The sequence below is a fragment of the Cervus elaphus genome, chromosome 27 (assembly GCF_910594005.1).
Source record: "Cervus elaphus chromosome 27, mCerEla1.1, whole genome shotgun sequence".
Classification (NCBI taxonomy): Eukaryota; Metazoa; Chordata; class Mammalia; order Artiodactyla; family Cervidae; genus Cervus; species Cervus elaphus.
In genome coordinates, this window is record NC_057841.1 from 54972371 (window position 1) to 54996275 (window position 23905).

Sequence of the window (23905 nt, forward strand, 5' to 3'; positions counted from 1 at the left end):
GAGCTCTGTTTCCACCTTGGGGAAGAACAAGGCTGTGAGTTGCACTTGTGAAGAAAAAGCAGGGCTGAAGACACCTGCAGAAGCCTGCCCCCGAGGTGCTGGCTGCAGAGGCTATAGCCACAGAAGATGCTGCGGGTAGAGCGGACCTGGGAGCTGGTGCGGAGCGGAGCTGGGAGCTGGGGCAGATGGCCAGCCAGACCCCGCTGTGCCTGCTTTAGGAAGGGATCTAGACTGGAGCTTCCTCAGGTGGAAAGGCCTCAGAAGAACCCACAGAGCTGCCCCCACAAAACACACATGTGGACGCCTTCCGCAACTATGGATTCTAAAGAGCACAGGTTGAGAAAAAGAGCCTCTGTCTCTTTACTTGAAATCCATCCTCTCTTTCTACACTAGAGAAGCCCTAAGTCCTGGGGGTGGGCGTGGGGGTGGAGGGCTGGGCAGACCCAATAGAATAAAAAACAGGTGACAAGACAGTTCCATTGCCTCTTACCCATTTGTGGCCTCAGGCCCCCTCTAGGAGGAGGGAAGAAACTTGAATGGAATGTTAGGTTAATATCTTGATTTAGATCTTACTTGTTTGCCTGTTTATGTGTCGCCTTTATCGTTATTGTTACTGTTTTTAATATCTGAAAAGAAAGCTTTTAAAATATTTTAAGGTGCCTTCAGGACTTGAGGGTTGACCCAAGTTGCTATCTAGGATAGAAAATATATCTGATAGAGTGTGTTTGAAAGTGGAGGATGGGAAAAAAATAAAGCTATTTCCTCTTTTTCCTTCCTATTCCAATAGTTCAGCTTGTTCAGTAAACCAATTCTAGGCATTGAACTTCACTTACACCAGTCAGCTCTCATTTCAACAGGTATCTCTTTGTTAATGGTCCCTTGCATTCTGTTCAGGTCCTGATTCATTTGGGTCTATGTGACTACAAAAGAACAAGACTCCCCTCGGCAGAAATGTCATTTACCTCCCAAGGAGGGCAAGTCTCAGAGAATCTCGATAGTTCATTCTTCTCCCTTCTAGGTGGTAAAATGTTGTCAGTGGATGCTACATTCTGGGTTGGTGTTTATTGTATCTGGCATGGGATTAGAATGAAAGTAAAAGAAAATGAAGACCAAAATCTGAAAGCGTGACAGAACACCATTGTGACTGTCTTATACTCCCTCCTTGTAAATGATGGATTGCTTTTTCCTGGCTATTTAATCAGGTCTTCAAATAATGCCTCCAATTCCTCAGAGATGCAGTGTTGGCCGCGTGCACAGATGGTGGAGAGGCTAGCTATAAATATAAACTCAGCAATGAAGCTGACCACAGCGGAAGAACAGAGCCCTCTCTCTCGAAGTTCCAACAATAAACGGTCACCATATATTTTGAAGCACATCGTGGACCTGCATTGACCAGCTGTTCGGCTTTGGTCTGTCCACATGCTTGCGGCTCAGAGATTCTCTGGGCAACCATAACAATCTGCTTCTCACTGAAGCGCACACAATGGCCTGTTCAAGAGGGCGCCCGTGGTCGGTGGATATTTACATAAGCCTAATGAAGTTTCAACCCAGCCTTTTATACAGAGGTTAGCTATCCCCTCTTTCACAATTAGTGACTTAGGAAACATCACCTACTAAATTAAATGGAGTTAATGATTTGTTTTTTCTCTCCAGAAAATAAGTTTTAGAAAACTACTGAAATGTGTGCACTGTAACATGTGAAATATATGCATGATTTCCTCTAGATAAAAATCAAGAAGATCAATGGCATTTTAAAAAAAAAGTCATTATACTAGAGGAAGTGCTATCAAGAATGTTATATATCTGACACTAAGACGCTGTACACACATTTCCAGACTGCTAACCATCTCTATGTACCTAACACAACCATGAGCGCACCCTCAGACAAAGATCTGCACACTTAAGAAGACTTTCCATATGCATGAGACATACTTAGGTGTGTTATGTAAGTGGTGGTAAATTCAGGTTAAAATCCTCCAGCTGATTTGTATAACTTGCATTGCCTAGCCATCTCTTCTAAGAGCTAAGGAAATGTTTTCTTGCTGTTATTTTGGTTTTAGTTTCTTGTTGTTGTTTTAGTTTTATTTACTTATTACCTGGTGAGAGACATTAGTTAAGTCCTCTTTCCAAATGAAGATTGACTGCAGCTCTTCAAGTCTACTCCTCACTGAACAGCCCAGCCAAAAAGTGTCAAGAATCAATGTGTTAGGTGTCATAAGAATAAGATACTTCAGTAGTCAGATTGGCAAACAGGTACACAACACTTTAGGATCTGGTTGACATAGGAGATGCTGATGAGTTAGTTACCCCTTAGTCATCATCCAGTGAAACGGAGTATGGATAGAAAATGAAAGTCACTTAGTCCTGTCCGACTCTTTGGGACCCATGGACTGTGTAGTCCACGGGATTCTCCAGGCCAGAATACCAGAGTGGGTAGCCTTTCCCTTCACCAGGGGATCTTCCCAACCAGGGATAGAACCCAGGTCTCCTGTACTGCAGATGAATTCTTTACCAGCTGAGCCACGAGAGAATCCTGAGAATGATGGATTGTTAAGTAGTAGTTAAGACTGTTTGGTTGCTGGACAGAGAAGTAAGCTTATTTTCTGGTGCTGGTGAGGCAGTATGGGAGCTTAGAGAGGAAGGCAGGAACAAAGATAAGATATATATAAAATATCAGTTATCTTGGAGTTAGTGTTCTTGGTTCTAATTGCTAGGTAGCATTATGTTGAGTTTTAAGCCAGTGAAAAAGCTGGATTAAAACTCAGCATTCAAAAAATGAAGATCGTGTCATCCAGTCCCATCACCTCATGGCAAATAGGTGGGGAAACAATGGAAACAGTGACAGACTTTATTTTCTTGGGGTCCAAAATCACTGCAGATGGTGACTGCAGCCATGAAATTAAAAGATGCTTGCTCCTTGGAAGAAAAGCTGTCACAAACCTAGACTGCATTTTAAAAAGCAGAGACATTACATTCTCAACAGAAGTCCTTATAGTCAAAGCTATGGTTTTTCCAGTAGTCATGTATGGATGTGAGAGTTGTACTATAAAGAAGGCTGAGAGCCAAAGAATTGATGCTTTTGAACTGTTGGTATTGGAGAAGACTCTTCAGAGTCCCTTGGACTGCAAGGAGATCAAACCAGTGAATCTGAAAGGAAATCAGTCCTCAATGTTCATTAGAAGGTCTGATGCTGAAACTGAAGCTTCAGTACTTCGGCCACCTGATGCGAAGAGCTGACTCATTTGAAAAGACCCTGATGCTGGGAAAGATTGAAGGCAGGAGGAGAAGGGGACAACAGAGGACGAGATGGTTGGATGGCATCACTGACTCAATGGACATGAGTTTGAGCAAGCTCTGGGAGATGGTGAAGGACAAGGAAGCCTGGTGTGCTGTAGCCCATGGTGTCACAAAGAGTCAGACATGACTGACCGCCTAAACAACAAAAACATAGTGTTTCCTGGCCATGGTCTGCGATGAAAATAATTAGAGATACTTAACTGCTGGGCAGAGAAGATGAGGGCCAGAGAAGTGGGAATACAGCTGTAATCAAGATAGATATAGCCTGGAATATTTTAAATTTAATGACAGAAATGAATGAATATATAACAAAGTTGCCATGGAGAGTAATAATGTATTCTCTATATTCTACTAGGCACAAAAGTAATATGTTCACAACTGAATAAATGCCATTCTAAATATTTCCTAAAGGTAGATTTGCTTGGGCAACGTACCAATTTATGCCTTCCAAAGAAGAAATATATATGAGATATGTATCCCGTATTTTGTCTCATACCCCAAACACATTTGTTGATATTGAATATGTTCTAATGCTGTTTTTTTGTTTTTCCTCCAAGATTGCCAACATAGTAGTTTTCTACTGTACCTGGGGAAATATATTGGTTAAGCATTTAGAAAAAAAAAAAAAAAAATGTGAGCTATTTTCAATTCCTTGTCCTCCCCTGGAAAAGCTTACTGATTATAAATGATGTCAAATTTTAAACATTGCATTAAGGAGGTAGATCACATGTTAGCAAAAGTGTTAGGTCTGGTCATGAACATCGAGGCATAAAATCAGAAGTCCTTTCGATGCCGAAAACTTGGTCTCTGTGCCCCTGTGCTGAATCAAATCCTGGAAACAGAGTTCTGGGTGAGGTGGAAAAGAAGAGCTTTATGACTTTGCTGGGCACAGTGGGAAAACAGCAGGTTTTGTGCCCCTCAAAAACCATGCTGTTAGGTGGGAAGATTTGGTAAGGAGTTTCATAGCAATTGGAGAAGGAAATGGCAACCCACTCCAGTATTCTTGCCTGGAGAATCCTGTGGACAGAGGAGCCTGGTAGCCTATAGTCCACGGGGTTGCAAAGAGTTGGACATGACTGAGCAGCTTGGGCTTCCCTGGTAGCTCAGATGGTAAAGCGTCTGCCTACAATGCAGGAGACCGGGGTTCGATCCCTGGGTCGGGAAGATCCCCTGGAGAAGGAAATGGCAACCCACTCCAGTATTCTTGCCTGGAAAATCCCGTGGACTGAGGATCCTGGTAGGCTACAGTCAATGGGGTCTCAAAGAGTCTGACATGACTCACAGCGTCTTCACTCACTTCATAGCAATAGTTCAAGGCTAGTGTTGCTGATAAGAGTAGGGTGTGTGCAGTGACTCCATCTTGATCTGTTTTCAAGTAATCTTTTGATGAGCTTCTCTGGTTCCTTTAATCAGGCCTCAGGTGGTCTTCTCTGTAGGAGGAATGCTTTCAGTTCAGTTCAGTCACTCAGTCGTGTCTGACTCTTTGTGACCCCGTGGACTGCAGCACCCCAAGCCTCCCTGTCCATCACCAAGTCCCAGAGTTTACTCAAACCCGTGTTCATTGAGTCGGTGATGCCATCCAACCATCTCATCCTCTGTCATCCCCTTCCCCTCCTGCCCTCAATCTTTCCCAGCATCAGGGTCTTTTCAAATGAGTCAGTTCTTCACATCAAGTGGCCAAAGCAATGCTTACATCTTCCCTTTGTTGGGTTTTTCTTCCATACAGAGCTTGAGGACATTGTTACTTGAATCCCCTGAGACAGAAGCATGATCCTGCCCCAAGGCTATGCTATTGTTTCTGGGCAGTTCCTCTCTTGGTCCTGCTTTCCCTCCCTTTCCTGACCAGCACCTGTTCAAATCTGCCCTTTGGAACTTGGGGAATATCACATAGGCTGGAGTCTGTTCCCTACAAGAAATGGGAGACATAGAAAGGCCTCCATGCCCAGGAGCCCCACAGAGTCCTGCTGGGGTTTAGTTTGGATCTATTTTTGTGACTTTTCACTATCAACATGAGAAGAAAACTTTGTTGTTGTTCAGGCAAGTCCAGCTCTTTCTGACACCATAGACTGCAGCATGCCAGGCTTCCTGGTCCTTCACTATCTCCCAGAGTTTGGTCAAACTCATGTCCATTGAGTCGATGATGCTGTCTATCTATCTCATCCTCTGTCGCCCGCTTTTCCTGCCCTCAATCTTTCCCAGCATCAGGGTCTTTTCCAATGTGTTGTAATTTCCCATCAGGTGGCCAAAGTATTGGAGCTTCAATGTCAGTCCTTCCAATGAAAATTCAGGATTGATTTCCTTTAGGATTGACTGGTTTGATCTCCTTGCTGTCCAAGGACTCTCAAGAATCTTCTCTAGCACCACAATTCAAAAGCATCAATTCTTCAACACCCAGCTTTCTCTATGGTCCAATTCTCACATACATACATGACTACTGGAAAAACCGTAGCTTTAACTCTATGGACCTTTGTTGGCAAAGTGATGTCTCTGCTTTTTAATATGCTGCCTATGTTTGTCATAGCTTTTTTCCTAAGGAGCAAGTGTCTTTTAATTTTGTGGCTGCAGTTACCATCTGTAGTTATTTTGGATCCCAAGAAAATAAAATCTTTCACTGCTTCCACATTTTCCCCAAATAGTTGCCATGAAGTAATGGAACTCTGGATGAATACCTTAAAATCCCAAATATCCAGAGGAATATGTGGGCACATACTCATATAGTTGTGTATTAACTACAGCTTGTTAAAGTGTTTCTTACTATGTGTGAACTCTTATGTAATAACTTCAGTGGGATTGTGTGAAGCAATGAAAACTTATACAATTAGTCATAACACTTTTAAGATCTTTTAGAATTTAATTTGTCGGTGTAATAGCACATAAGCAACTGTGTCAGAGAAATTATAACTAACTCTCAAATGATGTACTTTTTAGTCTGATATTAGTCACTGGTGGTCAATTAAGTTGAATTTTTATCTCTTGATATGAGAAGAGTAACTATGATTTAAATGCTCAGTAGTTGTCTGTGTGGGATCAAATTATTCCTGGAGCTCTGTAAATAATTTAGAAGATCCAATTCCATGTACTAGACTAATATATTGGTGGACCAAACTAAAAAATGAGTCATTAGACAGCTTCTCTCACAAAATCTGTGATGCTCATTAAAACTACAAACATTCTCTTTAGAGTTCCATCATTGAGTATAAATGAATAAAAGTGCAGCTTAATATTTTTGAAACTTATTTCCAGCAATGATTATAGCTCATAAGCTTTCCACAGACATTTTCCCTTATAAATCTTAGTAATTAACTGTACCTGTTAGGATACAGAATTAATTTTTTCAAGAAGGTTATTAATGTTAATGTATATGGCTACAAATTCAGTCTGCTAAAGAAGCATTTTGCTTGCTAAGGTAAAGATAAAAGTAAGAGGAAGATAGTCTCTGCTGTTTTATTTTCTGCTGCAAAGTCACCTTTCCCTTAGAGAAATGTTGACACTCAAACTAGCACTTTCCCTGAGGGGTTCAATGATAGCCCAAGTTTGGCATCAATCAGTCATTTGATCTTTTACCATGTAACATTCACCTAGTCTCCGAGATGTGGACACATTTCATGTACACATCATTCTCTAGTTTATCTACAGTGATTTAAAATATATTGAAATATAGAATATAGTGAGAAGAATCTTAGATAATATTGCCTAACCTTTCCAAATCTCCATTCCTTCAGCTTTAAAATATGGTAGATAATTGTCTCAAAGATTTAGTGCAATAAATGTATATCAGAGGGATTTGCAGGCTGCAAATTGCTATACAAATATTAGCTATTATGCAGTGTTCTGTTGGTTTATTTAGTCTCAACACAAGTAGGAGATGTTTCTTGGGATGGATACAATAGCTATCTTCTACCATATTTTCTGTCCTCCAAGAAAATAATAAATAGCCAAAGGTTTCAGGGACAGTAACCATTTGAAGTTTAGGTTTTTAGCTCTGTAGACAAGGTGAAGGGAAAAGGTCTATTTCATAATGCCTGCTGGTGGAGAGGTTTGTAGCAGGGTTTACAGTATCCATTTAAAGACTTGCTCATTCCAGTTTAATGTTGGCAGAGGTTTCTTAGCAAATAGAGGCTTGTCATTCACCTTGTCCTTCATTCAGCATGTGCTTCAAGTAGGAAGCTAGCTCAGTGATAATCAAGAGGATATGACTCTATGGCAGACTTTGAAATTAGAAATGAATTCTGCAGTAATATGAAGTATCCTGAGACCAGCGATAACTATAAATCCATACAATATGAAAGACTTGATAGATTCATAAATATTGATTACATCAGACTTTGGTGGTAAACACACTGAAAATTGTTACTCCATAGCTTTCTTAAGGCCTAGTGGGGAAATAGAAAAGAATTCTTATTTTTACACTGAACCCAAAGAATCCTGTTTGTGTAAATATTTCTGCCTTTCATTTATAAATCATTTGATAATAGGTGTGCCTGGACACACACGCACTACACACATGCACACATATCTAGATTCCTTCTGATATAGTATTATTAGAGAAGTTTTAAATATCAATGTAATCATTAGGTATATATAATTTGGTAGCTAAAATTATATAGCTGTAATTGTTAACTGATTATCAAAGTGATGATAGCCAGCATTGATAGAACTACTTTGAAATTATATTCATACACACAGTCTGGAGGAATAAAATGCAATGTAGTCAACAGCAAAGGCCTCAGATGATTCTACAGGAAGCTTTGAAGCTGGGTTAGCTGTCCAGGCTTCTTTCCCTCCAGAGATGGGTGTGACCTTGAGTGCAGTGCTTCTCTTTACCTGAAGGCAGGTACTGGAGATGGGTGCAGTCGGGAGCAGTCAGCCACCAGCACGGCTGGAGGGGTGAGCGCCGCAGTCCATGAGATGGAGACGGGAGCTGGTACTCCTCTCTGTTCTCCACAGTCTCCCCTTTATGCCACTCACCTCTGTGCGCTTCGTGTAATAAATCCTGTAAATAACTATCCCAGGGTACATGTTGGTCTTGCTCCATGGAAGAAAAAGGAAGGTTAGCGGGATGAACTGCAGCCCTCGTCAGTACAACCACAGTTCTCAGGGCTGCAGTTCCTCCTACGTGTGATTTTTCTCACCTTCATTTAGTATCTCTATGTATCTGTATGACTTAGCAGGTGGAATGACTCGAACTCCTATCCCTCTGCACGTCATAGAACTTGTGCTAGGCTATTTACCGTCAAAACTGGAGAAGGCAGTACTAATAGACACTCCAGTAGATAACCTGCGTGCCAACTGTATTCATCCCTGTTTCCCACCCCCCACCCCTGATGATCTCATTCATTTTTCTTGCTTTGCCTACTGGTGTTTTGGCACAGGAATCCTGCAGTGACCAGGAAGCAGTGATAGCTCAAAGGTTAATGATGAAAGCATTTCTCCTCCAAGTACTAGGACGTCTAAGTCCACAGAGCCTAGGGTTTCAGGGATGAGAAACACTGATTCCCAGATGGGTCACTAGGAGTGATGGTAAGGAAGACCACAGCTACTTCAGTCACTTGCATCCATTTACGCTGCCTTTGAGGACACGGTACCACATACTGCTCATACATTTTGAGTATGTGCTGTACTCTGAAGGAAGACTCTATTTTTTTTTTTTGTTATGGTATTGTTTTCAAACTTTCCTCATTGCTTCTCCAAAAGACTATACTTAAGCCATATCAGGTTATCAGCTTCTCAGTAGACGGTACGGGATAGAATCAGGGTATCCCATGGTTGTGTGTTCACACCAACACGTCTTTTGCTCTCAAGTGTATTATTTGATCTTCTGTAATATTATGCATGACCCCATGTTTGTGGCTCGAATACTTTGGGGGCTCTCAGATAATACTGCAGGCTGACGCCTTGAGAATAAGAAGGGTTGGATATGTGTGTATTTCAATCAAGGTGAATTTCTGCCCTTTCTGCAGTGGATGGAGTCCAGTGTGACAACATGCTACCAAGAGGTTAGTTGGTCTCATTCAGGAAAGGTGTTTTATTGGGCACTTTGCATCTGTCTCTTTCCTAGTAGATTGGATATATGGCAACACAGTAGCCGCTGGCGAGGAACAACGGCTTTGTTGGATTGTAGCTCATGTCGTTGGGCAATGCATCAGTGCCGTCCTTGCCACGGTAACTTCTTCATTTATGCACATTTTGTGTCACCGCAGGAGCCTGACTGATAGCAACTGGCTGGATTGTTCCATCTAATTGACTGTGTCTCTTTCATGGAGAATACAGTCTGTTGTATGGGTATTTTCATTTAGTGCCAATCATGCCTGAGATAAATCTCATTGGCTACAGTACCACCATTGCGCAGAGCTTGGTGTTTAGATGTGATGCAAAGATCTTTATAATATTAGATATTCACTCCCAGAGGCCTGTCCTTATCCCGCTCCTCCTCTGTGTGCCTGACCTTCTGTTCACAGTCCGTCCAGATGCCTGGGCAATCAGCCAAGCTATTTGACTTTGATCATAGTCTCTATACAGTAAGTTCCCTACATACGAACAAGTTCCTTTCTGAGAACATGTCCATTAAGTCCAGTTTGTTCCTAAGTCCAGAGTTAAGTAAGTACAAAGTTAAGCCTAGGTACCAAACTAACACAGTTGACAATACAGTTGTGTACTGTAATAGCTTTCTAATACTTTTCACATGCCTTGCTTCACTCTCTCGATTGTTTTCACTTTTTGTCTTCACCATTACCCTATGGTGCTTCTTAGCAGTAACAGCCGCATCACTGCTGTTTTTATGCTTGCTGCCAGTCATTCTGGGCTTCAAGTAAAGATACTCTGCCACTGTCCTCTGTGCAGAACCGCGTAAGAAAATGCACGCTCACGACAACGTATAGCAGACACGTGAACCAACTTCTGTGATTGGACATGGGGATACACATGTTCATCTTTCAAAGTCTGCAACTTGAAGGTTCATATGTTCATCAAAGGAGAAGTTCCTTGGACAGCAGTGATTAAAAACATGGCATTCAGGGACACCCTGCTAGTATGCCCTCTGGTCATGATGCCTGATGCCAAATACAACACTTTCATCCAATAATGGTGCTGCCTGAACTTTTAAGTGAATGCATCTCAGGGGCCTCAGTTTACGATGAGCAGTTCTTGCCACTGGTTCGTTGATTGTCTTAAGGTTGGGCATTCTTACTCCAGTAGGGTCGCATATTTTGTCAGAATCCATTTTATAAAAGGCATGTAATTCTCTGCTGCAGATGGCATGACTTTACTGCAGAACCCTAAGGGTTTATGCTGTGCTTCCTCCATTGGGATTGGCTATCAGCCCTCCATAGAACATTGTTTCTACCACCAATCCCTCTAATGCAGCAGAGTCTACTCAGTTGTATAGCCCAGGTTGTAAGAGCCTCTTGCGTTAGAGCTGGGCCTGTTAAAATGTCAGTTTTTACTCTGGACACCCTACTTAAAGATAGTAGCTTTTCACATTACTGAATAAATAGGTCAGAACAGACTGTGCTCCCTGCAGAACCAAATACCTAAGAGGCATCCTGATTCTTGCTTAGTGTTCAGAGGTATCAGATGTTATAATGTGTCCTTATCTATAGGGCATGTCTTGCCATGCCCCAAATCAAAGTGCCTCTAGAATCTTTACTGATGTTTTGGGCTACTTTACCTCCCTAGGGTTTGTCCATCACTACTGGAGGGTATGTGTTTTTACCAAAACTTTCCGCATATTTGCCATTTGTAGCTCAACTTGTCCGATGAACATGATGTCATTAAAATAATGGACAAGTGGATTATGCTGCAAAATATCTGGGTGGTCCAGGTCCCTTTGGACTACAGTAAGACAAAAAATGGGAGTGTTAACAGGGGCCCTGGGACATGAATGAAATCTGTAATAATTTTTCATTCCTAGTGAATGAGAAAATTTTTTGATGATCCTTTCCTATAGGGGTAGAAGAGAATACATTACTATGGCTAAATGTGAATGGCGGCCGTTTTGATCCATTTGTGTAAAAATATAGCGTCTGGGATAGTAAATGCAGTAGGACACCACTTAGTTTAGGTGTGTGTGTGGGTGTCCCCTGTCATCGTCTAGGTTTGCTCTGATTTTTGTAAGGAACCAGACTGGAAAATTAACTTAGAATATGATAGGAATTACTGTTCTTGAGATAATTAAAATTTTATTGGAATATAGTTGCTTTAAAATATTGTCTAAGCAGCAAAGTGAATCAGCCATGCATATATGTATACGGAAGGCTGTGTGTGTGTGTGTGTGTTCGCACCCCCTCTTTTTTGGATTTATTTCTCATTTAGGTCACCACAGAGCATTGAGTAGAGTTCCCTGTGCTATCCAGCAGGTTCTCATTAGTTATCTGCTTTATACATAGTTTTATATATATATATATATATATTTATATGTATCCCAATCCAAGTCTCCCAATTTGTCTCACCCTCCATACATTTGTTCTCTGCATCTTTGTTTCTATTTCTGCTTTTCACATAAGTTCATTTGTACCAGTTTTTTAGATTCAATATATATATATGTGTGTGTGTGTTAATATTAGTGGGTACCATGGCTTTACAATTACATAATCACATGTTAATTGATTCTTCTCAAGAGTCTTGTTGAAGAGACACTTACTCCCCTTACTTTGTGAGTGAGGTAATTAACTTCTCATGGCCATGCACACATCCAGCCAGCTGTCTGACTTCTGCACCTACTTTCTCGTGAACTCTGCCTTGATTGACTGCCCACCGACATTCTGTCCACCACATGGAGCTTGGTCAGGTAAATGGGTGATGTTTCAGATTGTTTAAATCTGTTTAGACTAGTTTTGGGATTACTGATAGAAGAAAAGCTTGGAATTAATGAAAATTTCTGACATTCTGCTACCTAAATGATTTCTGTCTGGATCCCCACTGTGTTAGAGGTCATTACTAAGTGTGGGCCAGTTATGTATCTTAAGGGTTTTAAAGGGAAGCATCACATAATCCCTGCTACCCAGGGATCCATACTATAACCAAAAATAAACTTGATGCCACTAATCTTAATCATCAAATACAATTAAGACTGAGTAGTTTATCAGGGTGTTTTAATTGTTCAACATTTATTAAACACCCTGATAATGTATGAAGCCTCACCTGCAAAGGAAATGATGGTAGATATCATTCAAAAAATTTCAGTTCTTTTTATTTATACTCCTTAAACTCTTAAACAGCTAGGGCTTGCTGTATTTTCATTGTTGTCATTCTAACCCTATTTTTAGTACCACTTGTCACACAGAATGACAGGGCTTCTGTTGTTTTGAAAAGTTCTTTCATTTATTATTTTATTTTGTTCCCAGATTTAAGCAAGTTGCTCTAGGTTAAAAAAAAAAATCAGTTAAAAACATTTTTCTTTTCACATAAAGATTCTACTCATGGATCTTGAACCTATCATGTAGTTCCATAAAAAAACAATAGTTAATAAGGCTAAGGCTAACTGAGTAATGTGTGCTATGCATAGCTGTCTTTGTTATTTTGTGTTAACAAATATCCATCAAGGATCTCTCAATGACCTTAACTTCCCCTGGCAACATTAACTAAATACATTTATTAATTTAGTTGATATATGAGTTTGATATATTGTGGAACAGGAGAAAATTCCGTTGAAATAAAAAATAACCCATTCTCAAAATTACACATGCATCATTATCAAGCAAGAAAAATCCTATAGAGAAGCTAGTTTTTCATATTTTCTGATATTTTTCAGTGCCGGTTTCTATTTAAATAAAGATCTACCAGATAATGAGACAAAGTATTCTTTCATTCTGAAAGGTGTTGTCTGAATGTATGTATATGAAAATGTACGAAAGCAGAATAGACTGTTTTGAATAAAGAAGAATGATTCTTTCTCTGAATGACTTTCTCCTAACAATGTAACACTTATTTGGAAGAAGAAAGAAAGAAAAATACAAGTAGCTTATTTTATATCCTTCTCTTGCCTTGTCTTCTTGATCTCATAAATAGAAAGAGGCATGAGATAACAGAATTGGTGGCCCAGACCTAAGCCCTTGGATTTCATGAATTTCATGTCCAATTTCCGACATACAGACTACCTGCTTTCTTTTTATATGTGAGCCTTACTTCTCATTATTTAATATGAGCCTTTGAGTCCAATTCTGATCAGATATTTTAAGTCTTTAACACACTTGCCTAGAAAGGATAATGTGACCCGTGGAGAAATTGAGCTGAATGAAGTGGTAAATACATTTTGCTTTTTATATTGGCAACAATAACAGCAATAAAACCTCAAACCAATAGATAGTTTCTTGCACATAAATTGTTATCCTAGAATAAGTTATTCCTATATTCTGAATGCAGATGCTAAGTGGTTCTCAAACTTCAAGTCTATTAGGGAACTTGGAAGTAGAACAAATCATTGCCGTGAGTCCCAGGAGTACGTACACGCAAGATGCAGGGATCGCACAGTGAAGGGTTTAAGCAACTCTTCTGTGAAACCAGAGGAACTCATCTCTGAGGATGAGACATCGAAGCGAAGATGAATGTTGAGGTCAGAATATGATTTTTGCTAAGCTGTCCAGAAGGGCAGAGAAATGGCTGGTAGAAGACACATTACACCCAAAGTGTGGAGGAATAACACAGATGCAGAAGTACATATTCAGAGAAGTGTGTGTGATTCAGTAAGATGGGAGAGATGTGCAGGGGCTGGATCACAGTCTGTCTTTTAGAATAGGCAAAGAAAATTGGACTTTTTGTCTCAGCTCTGTGTGGGATATTGGGGGCTAGGATATAAAAACTAGCCTGCTCCTGTTGGTGTTTTTAAAAGATAACTCTGAAAGCAGTGTGGGTGATAGCTGGGTTAACAGTGCCAGGAGGTGATGCTAGAAATAGAAAAAGTAATTAGGAACATATATGAGCCATTGGCTAGGTAAGAGAGAATAAGGCCGTCCACCACAGCAGTTTGAAAACAGTGAGAAATTTATTAGGAGGTCTTCAAAACATGGAGAGTAATGTGAATATGTATAGATGCATTAGGGATTGGGATGATTCCTAATATTCTTTTTTTTGGTAGCACAATTCAAGTTTATGTCATTTGTTCTTGCAACACAAAACTTAAACACAGTAGTATTTAGCATTCTGATGTACATGAATTAGCATAACATGAGAAACCCAACTGATTTAACTGCATAGATGATAGAGTGAAAGATGAGAGAGAGAAAGCTGGGTTGATACTCACCATTAAAAAAATGAAGATCATGGCATGCAGTCCCATCGCTTGATGGCAAATAGATGGGGAAAAAAGTGCAAACAGTGACAGATTTTATTTTCTTGGGCTCCAGGATCACTGCAGATGTTGACTGCAGCCAGGAAATTTAAAAGACACTTGCTCCTTGGAAGAAAAGCTATGACAAACCTAGACAGTGTATTAAAAAGCAGAGACAGCACGTTACCAACAAAGGTCCATATAGTCAAAGCTGTGATTTTTCCAGTAGTCATGTAAGGATGTGAGAGTTGGACCCTAAAGAAGGTTGATCACCTAAGAATTGATGTTTTCAAACTGCGGTGCTGGAGAAGGCTCTTGAGAGTCCCTTGGACAACAAGGAGCTCAAACCAGTCAGTCCTAAAGGAAATCAACTGTGAATACTCATTGGAGGGACTGATCCTGTAGCTGAAACTGAAGCTCCAATACTTTGGCCACCTGACATGAAGAGCCAACTCATTGGAAAAGATCCTGATGCTGGAAAAGATTGAAGCCAAAAGAGAAGGGGGGGCGGGGGACGTGCGGCAGAGGATGAGATTGTTAGATGGCATCACTGGCTCCATGGACATAAATCTGAGCAAACTCCAGGAGATTGTGAAGGACAGCAGAGCCTGGCATGCAAAGAATTGGACATGACTTAGTGACTGAACGATAACAATAGTAGATGGTAGAACCGTTACTTACAAAGGGCAGAAGACCAAGAAGAGTGATTTGGTGCATTTAGACAGAAAGAACCTGAATTGTGAGTTTATTGAGGGCTCCTGTGTTTGCATTTCAAGAACCCGGTAAAAGTCCTAAAAGGGCAGACTCTCAATTACCCATTAGAAGGCCTGATAAGCAAGTTCTTGGTTTTACTGGCTGACAGTGCTGAGTATAAACTATGATATAGTAAAATATGAACCAAGTAGGTAAATATTTTAAAAGATCTCAAAGCACATTATTGAAAAACGCACAACCCAAATAGGCAAAATTAATAGTCTGACTGAGAAGGAATATTCCACTGTGCATATTTGAGAGATCTGGAGCAAGAGGAAACATGAACGTGAAATATTTTGTAATATCTAGAGGGAAATAGTTATGGTCTGAACTGGTGGCAACTCAGCTCATGAAAAGAAAGATAAGTTCAAAGAATACTATGGAAGAGGAAATGGTGAGCTATTTGCATTTGAATTGAAGAAGAGATTTTGATGCTAACTAGGAATCTTATAAGTTATTGGCATTGCTGATGGTCATGAAAATCTTAAGGGAAAGTATGATTGGGGTCTTATTATGCACCCCAAGCTCCTAGATAGGCTGTAAGTGAATCATTCTCCTACTGATGAGAGGAGTCCTCCTTGTTGGACATTTTTTACTCAGTTCTGAGGAATGAACTCACTGTACTGCCATTTTGGAAGCGGTTAAAGGGTTATGCATTAGCATAAGATAAGCACTGAGAACATACTGCCATGGCCAGGACCAGAATATATTGATTTGATTAGCCCTTAACTATCCGAAGGATGGAAATGATCACTTCCTTTTCTTCTCTCTCCTGTTTGTCTCTCCTGCTGTCTGTGGCAGACACAGATTAGAATCGAGAAATAAATTAGAAGTGTTAGGACTAACCTTGGCTTTTCTCCACCTGGAAATAAAGTCCATTTAATTTACCCTGACTGTCCCTGTTAGAGTGTTTAAGTATAAACCAAAGAGTTTAATATGGATTTATGTAATGAGTTCACAAATTGATTTTGCAGAGTACATCTTTGCTGTAGAAAATAAACATGTGCTTACTATGGCTTGGATGCCATACTCAGCTTTGAAGTGATGAATGGATAGTCTTTAAACATGATAAGGGTTCTAATCTATGATCATTTTATCATCCCAGTATTTAAAAAGCTCAGAATCCAAAACAAAATAATGGTTAAGAAGCCCCTCTCTCCTAGAGGAAGCAGTCTCTGTAGGGTAGCAATGCTAATATCTCAGAGAGACAGGATTAAACAAAAAAGACTTTCACCCCATGTCTGTGAAACCTCCCACTTTTCCCCCCTTGTTCAAGAAAGTCTTAGCCACCTTACTTAAACACCAATTGTTTAGCCTGAACTGTATGCAGCTCATTTGTAGAATAAAATTCCTTGCATGTTTGAAGATGAATCCAAAGCGGTGCCTCTCTTAGCCAGACCCCCTCCTTCGCTACCTTGGTGGCCAAGTTTGATGTATTGTTGATGGGGTGATGATGACTGTGTCAGCCAATCATTCTAGGAATGGCTACTAAGATTTGCAATGATAATGTCCTTTTTTTTTTTTTTTTTTAAAGTCACTCAGTCGGGACTTCCCTGGTGGTCTAGTGGCTAAGACTCCATGCTCCCAGTGCAGGGGACCCGGGTTCATTCCCTGGTCAGGGAACTAGATCCCACATGCCACGACTAAAGAGTTTGTATGCCGCAAGTAAAGACCTGGTGCAAATAAATAAATAAATATTTTAAAAAAATAAAATAAAATAAAGTCACTCAGTCATGTCCGACTCTTTGCCACCCCGTGGACTGTAGCCTACCAGGCTCCTCCCTCCATGGGATTCATTCCCATTTAAGTTCAGGAGTATCTTCACATTACTATTCTTTCTCTTGTGACATGGAAATTTGGGGGTGGGGGTTGGGAATGGTTAAGAGGCAGGGATTTACCTTCTTGAAATCTATACTTTTTCACAGTCTATCCCATTTCTCTAAGGCACCATAGACAGGGGAGACCAGCTATCAAGAATGGTAATTTACAGTCTAAGAGAGCTTAATCTAAAATCTGTCCTTGTCAAAGGAGGACATGTGGGTCCCCATGCAGCAGTAATGGGAATTTTATTTCAGCATACGATTCAAGGGGGGATTTCAATTGTATTCTTCAAACTACACTGTCCTTATCAGTTTATGCAATGTAGAAGTCTTGTGGGTCTTTAGCCTCATTCTACTTTCAGAATAGAAAGCACTAAATGTAGTAAATAATGTAATCCACATCTGAAAATGTAAACCTCGTAAACTGATTGCAAACATAGCAGTTATACAGTTATGACCGACTCTGGCTGTATTAGTAATCATTTCTCCTGGTGGTTAAGATTTAACTCTCCAAAGAGACTCTTTTCCCGAACAGACTTGTCTCTCTGTCACTGTAACCATGTTATAGTCTAAAATTACTTCCCTTAATTTTCACTTTCATATACAATAGAGTTTTGCCTACCATGGCTGTTTAAAAAAAATCATAGTTGAGGAACATATTACTTTAGGGTAAAAATTGGATCAGGTCGACAAGTGGTAAAATACATAAAGTCCTTTTAACTATTTTTGTTCAGTAATAAATCACCGAACAGCATGCTAATTAAAGGCACTATCAAAGACATTTGTATTAGTAATAATGGATATTTTGATTTAACTCTATTAGCCCTGTTTGCAGGAAACCTTTAAAGATGTCTTGCCCTCCTAGATTCCAGGTGACATGTATAAAATATTTATTTTGCTTTGGAATACACATATCCTAACTCTATTTGCCCCTGTTTTCTGGCCTGGAACCTGTTCATAAGCAATATTTGGCTTCTGTGTCCTGCCTCACTGAATTTCTACTCTCTTATCCCGGGTTATCCTATTAATATTCCTGCTTTAGTGGATCCCTAAATTCCATAGCATCACCGACCCAATGGACATGAATTTGAGCAAACTCTGGGAGACAGTGGAAGTCAGAGGAGCCTGGTGTGCTGCAGTCCGTGGGGCTGCAAAGAGTCGGACACAACTTAGCAGCTGAACAACAAGAACCACAAAGTTCCGTGCCTCGCTGTCTTCTGAGTCTACCTACCCGTGTGGCGTACATCCATCTTTCCCCTTCATAACAGCCTTTACTAGAGACCAATTCTAAGATTAATTTTGTTGCTTTTTTATCCCGATAACCTTCTCCAAACATCATTGATTTAAAACAATGCAAAAACTCATCATCATCTCTTCCTCCTCCTCCTCATCTACATCATCATAACATTTATTTTTCTTGGCTGTGTGTTTTAACACGCTATTCTGTCCCCTTTAAGGTCCCCTTAAAGGACTTCAGTTCCTTTATGTTTTCCAATTATCCCAAGTACGAGTGACAATTTTTGTGCTAGAGCTGGCATATTAAAAAAAAAAAAAAAAAGCTTTCATTGGTGTATAATTGCTTTACAGTGTAATTTTCTGCTGTAGAACGAAGTGAGTCCACTGTGTGTATACGTATTTTCCTGTCTCTTTTGGACTCCCTTCCCATTTAGGTCACTATATAACATTGAGCAGTCCCCTGTGCTGCGCAGTGGGTCTTCGTTGGTTATCCACTTTAAATATAGCAGTGTGTTCTTGCTGATTAATAGCAAACATATCTTTAGAAGCAAGTAGCTATCTACATTACTTCAATAACAAGGAGAATTCTAAATACTAGCTCATGAGGCTGGTGCACACTCTTGCTTTCTGAGAGTTACAGATATCTTCTCAGGGTGCCAGAGGTTGCCTCAACACTCTGTTCTGTCCACAGAACTATGCCGGAACTGGTATCTTGATGGATGCTTGAAGAGAAGTGTAATGTTTCCTGATCCTAAGAGCACCCTAACCTGTTCAACCAAGTTACTAAGCGTAGTAATTTTTTCACAGTGCATCTAGAATATCTTAGAGTTTAAGCAAATTTTAGACTAAATGGTGGTGGAGTGCTCCACAGTTAATGGACAGCCTGCCCCCTATAGATCACATGTGTACTGAGGTCATTGTGTTCACAGCAAATGTGGCAGCCACGTCCTAATGGAATGTCAGGAGCTGGTGCAGAATTCCAACATCAGCTGCAAACCATGAGGCAGGGTTTCGTTCCTCCAGGGAGTCAATGTCAGCAGGACTTGAGCCCCAACTATCTACAACATGTGAATATAAGACAGAAGGGTTCTCTTAGTGGGCTGTCTCAATTTTAAGGTGGAAAATGTAAAACAAAGACTTCCAATAAATTTGATGTTCCATATATTTAGAACTCATATAGCCAAGAGTCATCCAATCAGCTTCATCTAGCTATCCATCTCTCTAAAATATTGACAGAGTGATAACATTGAAGAGAACAGTATTTTTTTTTTAAATTATTTGGCCTTTCTTTAACAGCAAGAAAAAAATCCTCTTTATTTTTTGATAGGAAGATAGATTGAAAAGTAGATAGCTAGATAGGTAAATAGATACATAGATTGCTTTAAAATTTGTTGAATTCTAAATATCATTAATAAAACTCTTTGGGACTGAAATATTTTCTGATTTCTCATTTTAGACTTTGAGGTCATTAAGAATGCTGTGAACTATCTTTACTATGATTTTTTTTTTAATTTTAGAGATTAAGTATAATAGCAGCTAACTATTGAATAACTTTTTCATTATTCATAAACTCATTATCGTTTTGATCAAAGAAACTTCTTCAACTTCAAAATTTAGAGAAGGTGTTAGTGTTAATGTTAATGAATAGCAGACATTTATAAACCACTTAAAACATTATTTATCATCAGAATACCTGGTGAATATATGAAAACCTTAATATGCCCAGACAGCTGTATTTTTAACAAGCACTGCAAGTAACTGTTAAATTCAAGCAATTTTTGGAACCAATGCCCTAAGTGAATGAACTATTTAAATATCATCCTCTCTCCTCTTAATTTCTACTTCCCCCTCAGAGATGCAATGCAAAATAATAGGTTGGTGCAAACATAATTGCGGTTTTAGACTGTGAATTTTAAATCCCAATAACTAGGTTCAGACATATCTTTATTAATCAAAATAGGAACCATTATAATCAACACATTTTTGCCAATGAAAATACATTATTTATTCGTGTAGCATAAAAATCCATGCCTCTGAATACGATGAACTCTTGGAAAGCTTTTTCTGCCTCCTGCTGGTTGAGAAAGCATTTTCCCTGCATAAAGTTGTCGAGATACTTGAAAAAGTGGTAGTTGGTTGGGGAGAGGTCAGGTGAATATGGTGGATGATGCAAAACTTTGTAGCCCCATTTATTTGAGTTTTGAGGCATTGGTTGTGTGATATATGGTTGGGCGTTGTCATGGAGAAGAATTGGGTCCTTTCTGTTGATCATCGCTGGCTGCGGGCGTTGCAGTTTTTGGTGCATCTCATTGATTTGCTGAGCATACTTCTCAGATGTAATGGTTTCACCAGGATTCAGAAAGCTGTAGTGGCTCAGACGGGCAAAAGACCACCAGACAGTGACCCTGACTGTTTTTTGGTGCAAGTTTGGCTTTGGGAAGTGCTTTGGAGCTTCTTCTCAGTCGACCACTGAGCTGGTCATCACTGGTTGTCATATACAACCCACTTTTTGTCGCAGGTCACAATCCAATGGAGAAATGGCTTGCTGTTGTTATGTGGAAGGGAAGACAACCCTTCAAAATGATGAGTTTTTTGATTTGCAGTCAGCTCATGAGGTACCCACTTACCAATCTTTATCATCTTTCCAGTTTGCTTCAAATGCTGAATGACCATAGAATGGATGACATTCAGTTCTCTGGCAACTTGTCATGTGCTTGTAAGAGGAACCCCTTTGATAGTGCTCTCAGCTGGCCATTGTCACCTTCTGATGGCTGCTCCTCATCTTCAAAGCTCTCATTGCCTTTGCAAAGCTTACTGGACCACCGCTGCACCGTAGGTTCATTAGCACTACCTGGGCCAAATGCGTTGTCGATGTTGCAAGTTGTCTCTGCTACTTTATGACCCGTTTTGAACTCAGATAAGAAAATTGCTCAAATTTGCCTTTTGTCTAACATTATTTCCTAGTGTAAAATAAATATAAAACAAACAGCCAGTAATGTCATTAGCAAAAAAACATAAAATGAGATATATGCATTAAAGTGATGTATAACATAACCATGTTTATTTAAGAATGTATCTTGCCATCAAATGGCAAAGTTCAACAATGCAGAAGCTCAATTACTTTTGCGCCAACCTAATAAATTATGAGAGGAATTAGTGATTAATCCATGGTTAGAAAATGAACAGTATTAAGCAAATGGAGCATCATATACTTATATCATTAAAAACATTTTCTTGTAACTTGTAAACCTGATATAATACATAAGTTTTTTACTTTATAGCAGTATTTCATTTTAGGAATAATCATCTCCCAGGTAGATATTTTGACAGAGTAAGGAAGAACCTGCATCTGTAATTGCTTTGTGAATGTGCGAAACTCAAGATCCAACCTCTATAAAAACCTTTTATGATATTACTTGGGTTGATTACATTTCACATAGATATTTTATTTTTCATTATTAGTCTACTTATCTATCTCTCTTTGAGTTAAGGAGGTTTATTTTTCTTTTATGTATCCATGACAATGTGGGTATGCCAGGACACATCACAGAATCTGATATATCATAGATCCTGGAACACTTGTTGAGGAAATGAATTACTACTCAGTAGTGTCTAAATACACACACACACACACAAACACACACACACACACACAACATACACAAACACAATACAGGTGACTGAGTCACATGAGCAGATTCAAAGATGCATTCTGTCTCTAAATTAAGCAGCTCCATTGCTATTAACTATACATACTTTAACATTACTGTAGTGCTATATTATATATTGGGCTTCCCTCATAGCTCAGTTGGTAAAGAATCTCCCTGCAATGCAGGAGCCCTGGGTTCAATTCCTGGGACAGGAAGATCCTCTGGAGAAAGAAATGGCCACCCACTCCAGTATTCATGCCTGGAGAATCCCACGGACGGAGGAAGCTAGTGGGCTATAGTCCATGAGGTCACAAGAGTCGGACATGACTTAGCGGCTAAACCACCATATTATACATTACTATATTACCGTTATTACTATAAATAGTAACATTAAAATAACCTTACATCAATAATGACAAAACATTTAAAAGAACCTGTTACAATTGCTTGACACATTGCTCTAAATAAAACCTTAGTCTACAGTATTTGCCAGGAGACATCAAAATACCATCTTCTCAGAGTCTTCTGAGAAGGCTCAGCTCAGTACATTGGAGCTCATGACAAAGTTTGAACTCTGACCTCAGAGAAGGAAGCTCGGGCATGTGAACAGGATAGATCAACCAAATCCCATCTGTCTGATCTTATTAAGATTCCCTCAGGATTTAGATTCTGACCTTCTGTAATTATTGACAACCTATTTAACTTATCTTTTCATCCATAGCCAAGCCTAGTCACCAAGCCTAGTCCAGCTGCCATGGCACATGTGAATGCATCACCATTGCCAGCACAGGCTCATTGGCATTCATGCCTGAGTGTCTTTTATGTTTTCCCCTTGGCTGCTTGGAATAGCCTGAACAGCACAGAAACTAAAGAGCTTCATCTATCAGGCATGACGGATTTGTATTCAGTGGTAAACGCCTGACCTTCCCCAACTCCCTCATCCGTTTCCATCATCCTCTCGCCAGATGAAAAAGTCTGCTTAACTCTTGCATCTGGGCTGTTTCCTTGGCAACAGTAACTGAGTCACTACAAGAGAATCATTAATAGGAGAATACCTTGGTAGTGGGATTCATTGCTAAAATTAAAAAAATAATAATAGAAAATGAAAAACATCACTCATAGAATTATCAATGAGCAATGCTTAAAATTGAAATGAATAATGCTCATCAGTGATGTGCTTTCCTTTTTAACCCCTTTCACTTTGTAGTAATACTCAGATTTTCTCAAGGTATGCTAGCCCAAAAAGAGAGTATTTAAGCTTTTCTTATCTATTTGAGTTAAAGGATGAAAACTGTTCATTTTGTAATAAGACTTGTGTTGTTGTAGACATTGAATGAGTTGGTGGAAGAGAATGTGTACAGAGTGTCTTGACAGGCAGAAAGAACTTTCTAATGAAATAATGTACTATTTATTTTTCTCATTCCTCTTCTGAAGGTGACCTGACATTTTAAGGCACTAGACCTGGAAGATCATAGACCTGCAGGTCATCTTTTCCTCTAGGAATCTTTCACTTTTAGCCCTGATTCTGATGATCTGAAAGATTCATCAGCATTCTTGCTTTGTATTATTTTTTTTGACAACACATCATAGGATTGTCAAAAGTCTGAGAATCCCTGTGGAATTCTTAAATTTGCAGTCAAATTCATAGCATCAGCTCAAAACTAAACTCATAAATTGTTCAGTGAAACTTTGATGGAATTTTACAGAATAATTTCAGATAATTCTTGCCTCAATAAAAATGAATGCAGCTCAGAGATCCAGGATGGAGGGTTTCGGCAGAGAGATTATAGGATATTTGCATAAATATCTGTTGAGGACATCTCCAGTGGTTCCATCATTCTTTATTAGTTTTTCCTTGAACACAGAGACATTTTAAATAATTTCTA

The 23905-nt window shown here is 39.6% G+C and overlaps 1 protein-coding gene across 6 annotated transcripts in view; it reads left to right on the forward strand.

Annotated features, from left to right (window-relative positions):
• Positions 1-23905, forward strand: part of DCC (DCC netrin 1 receptor) — a 1228196-nt gene that overhangs the window by 742134 nt on the left and 462157 nt on the right. The window lies entirely within an intron of this gene.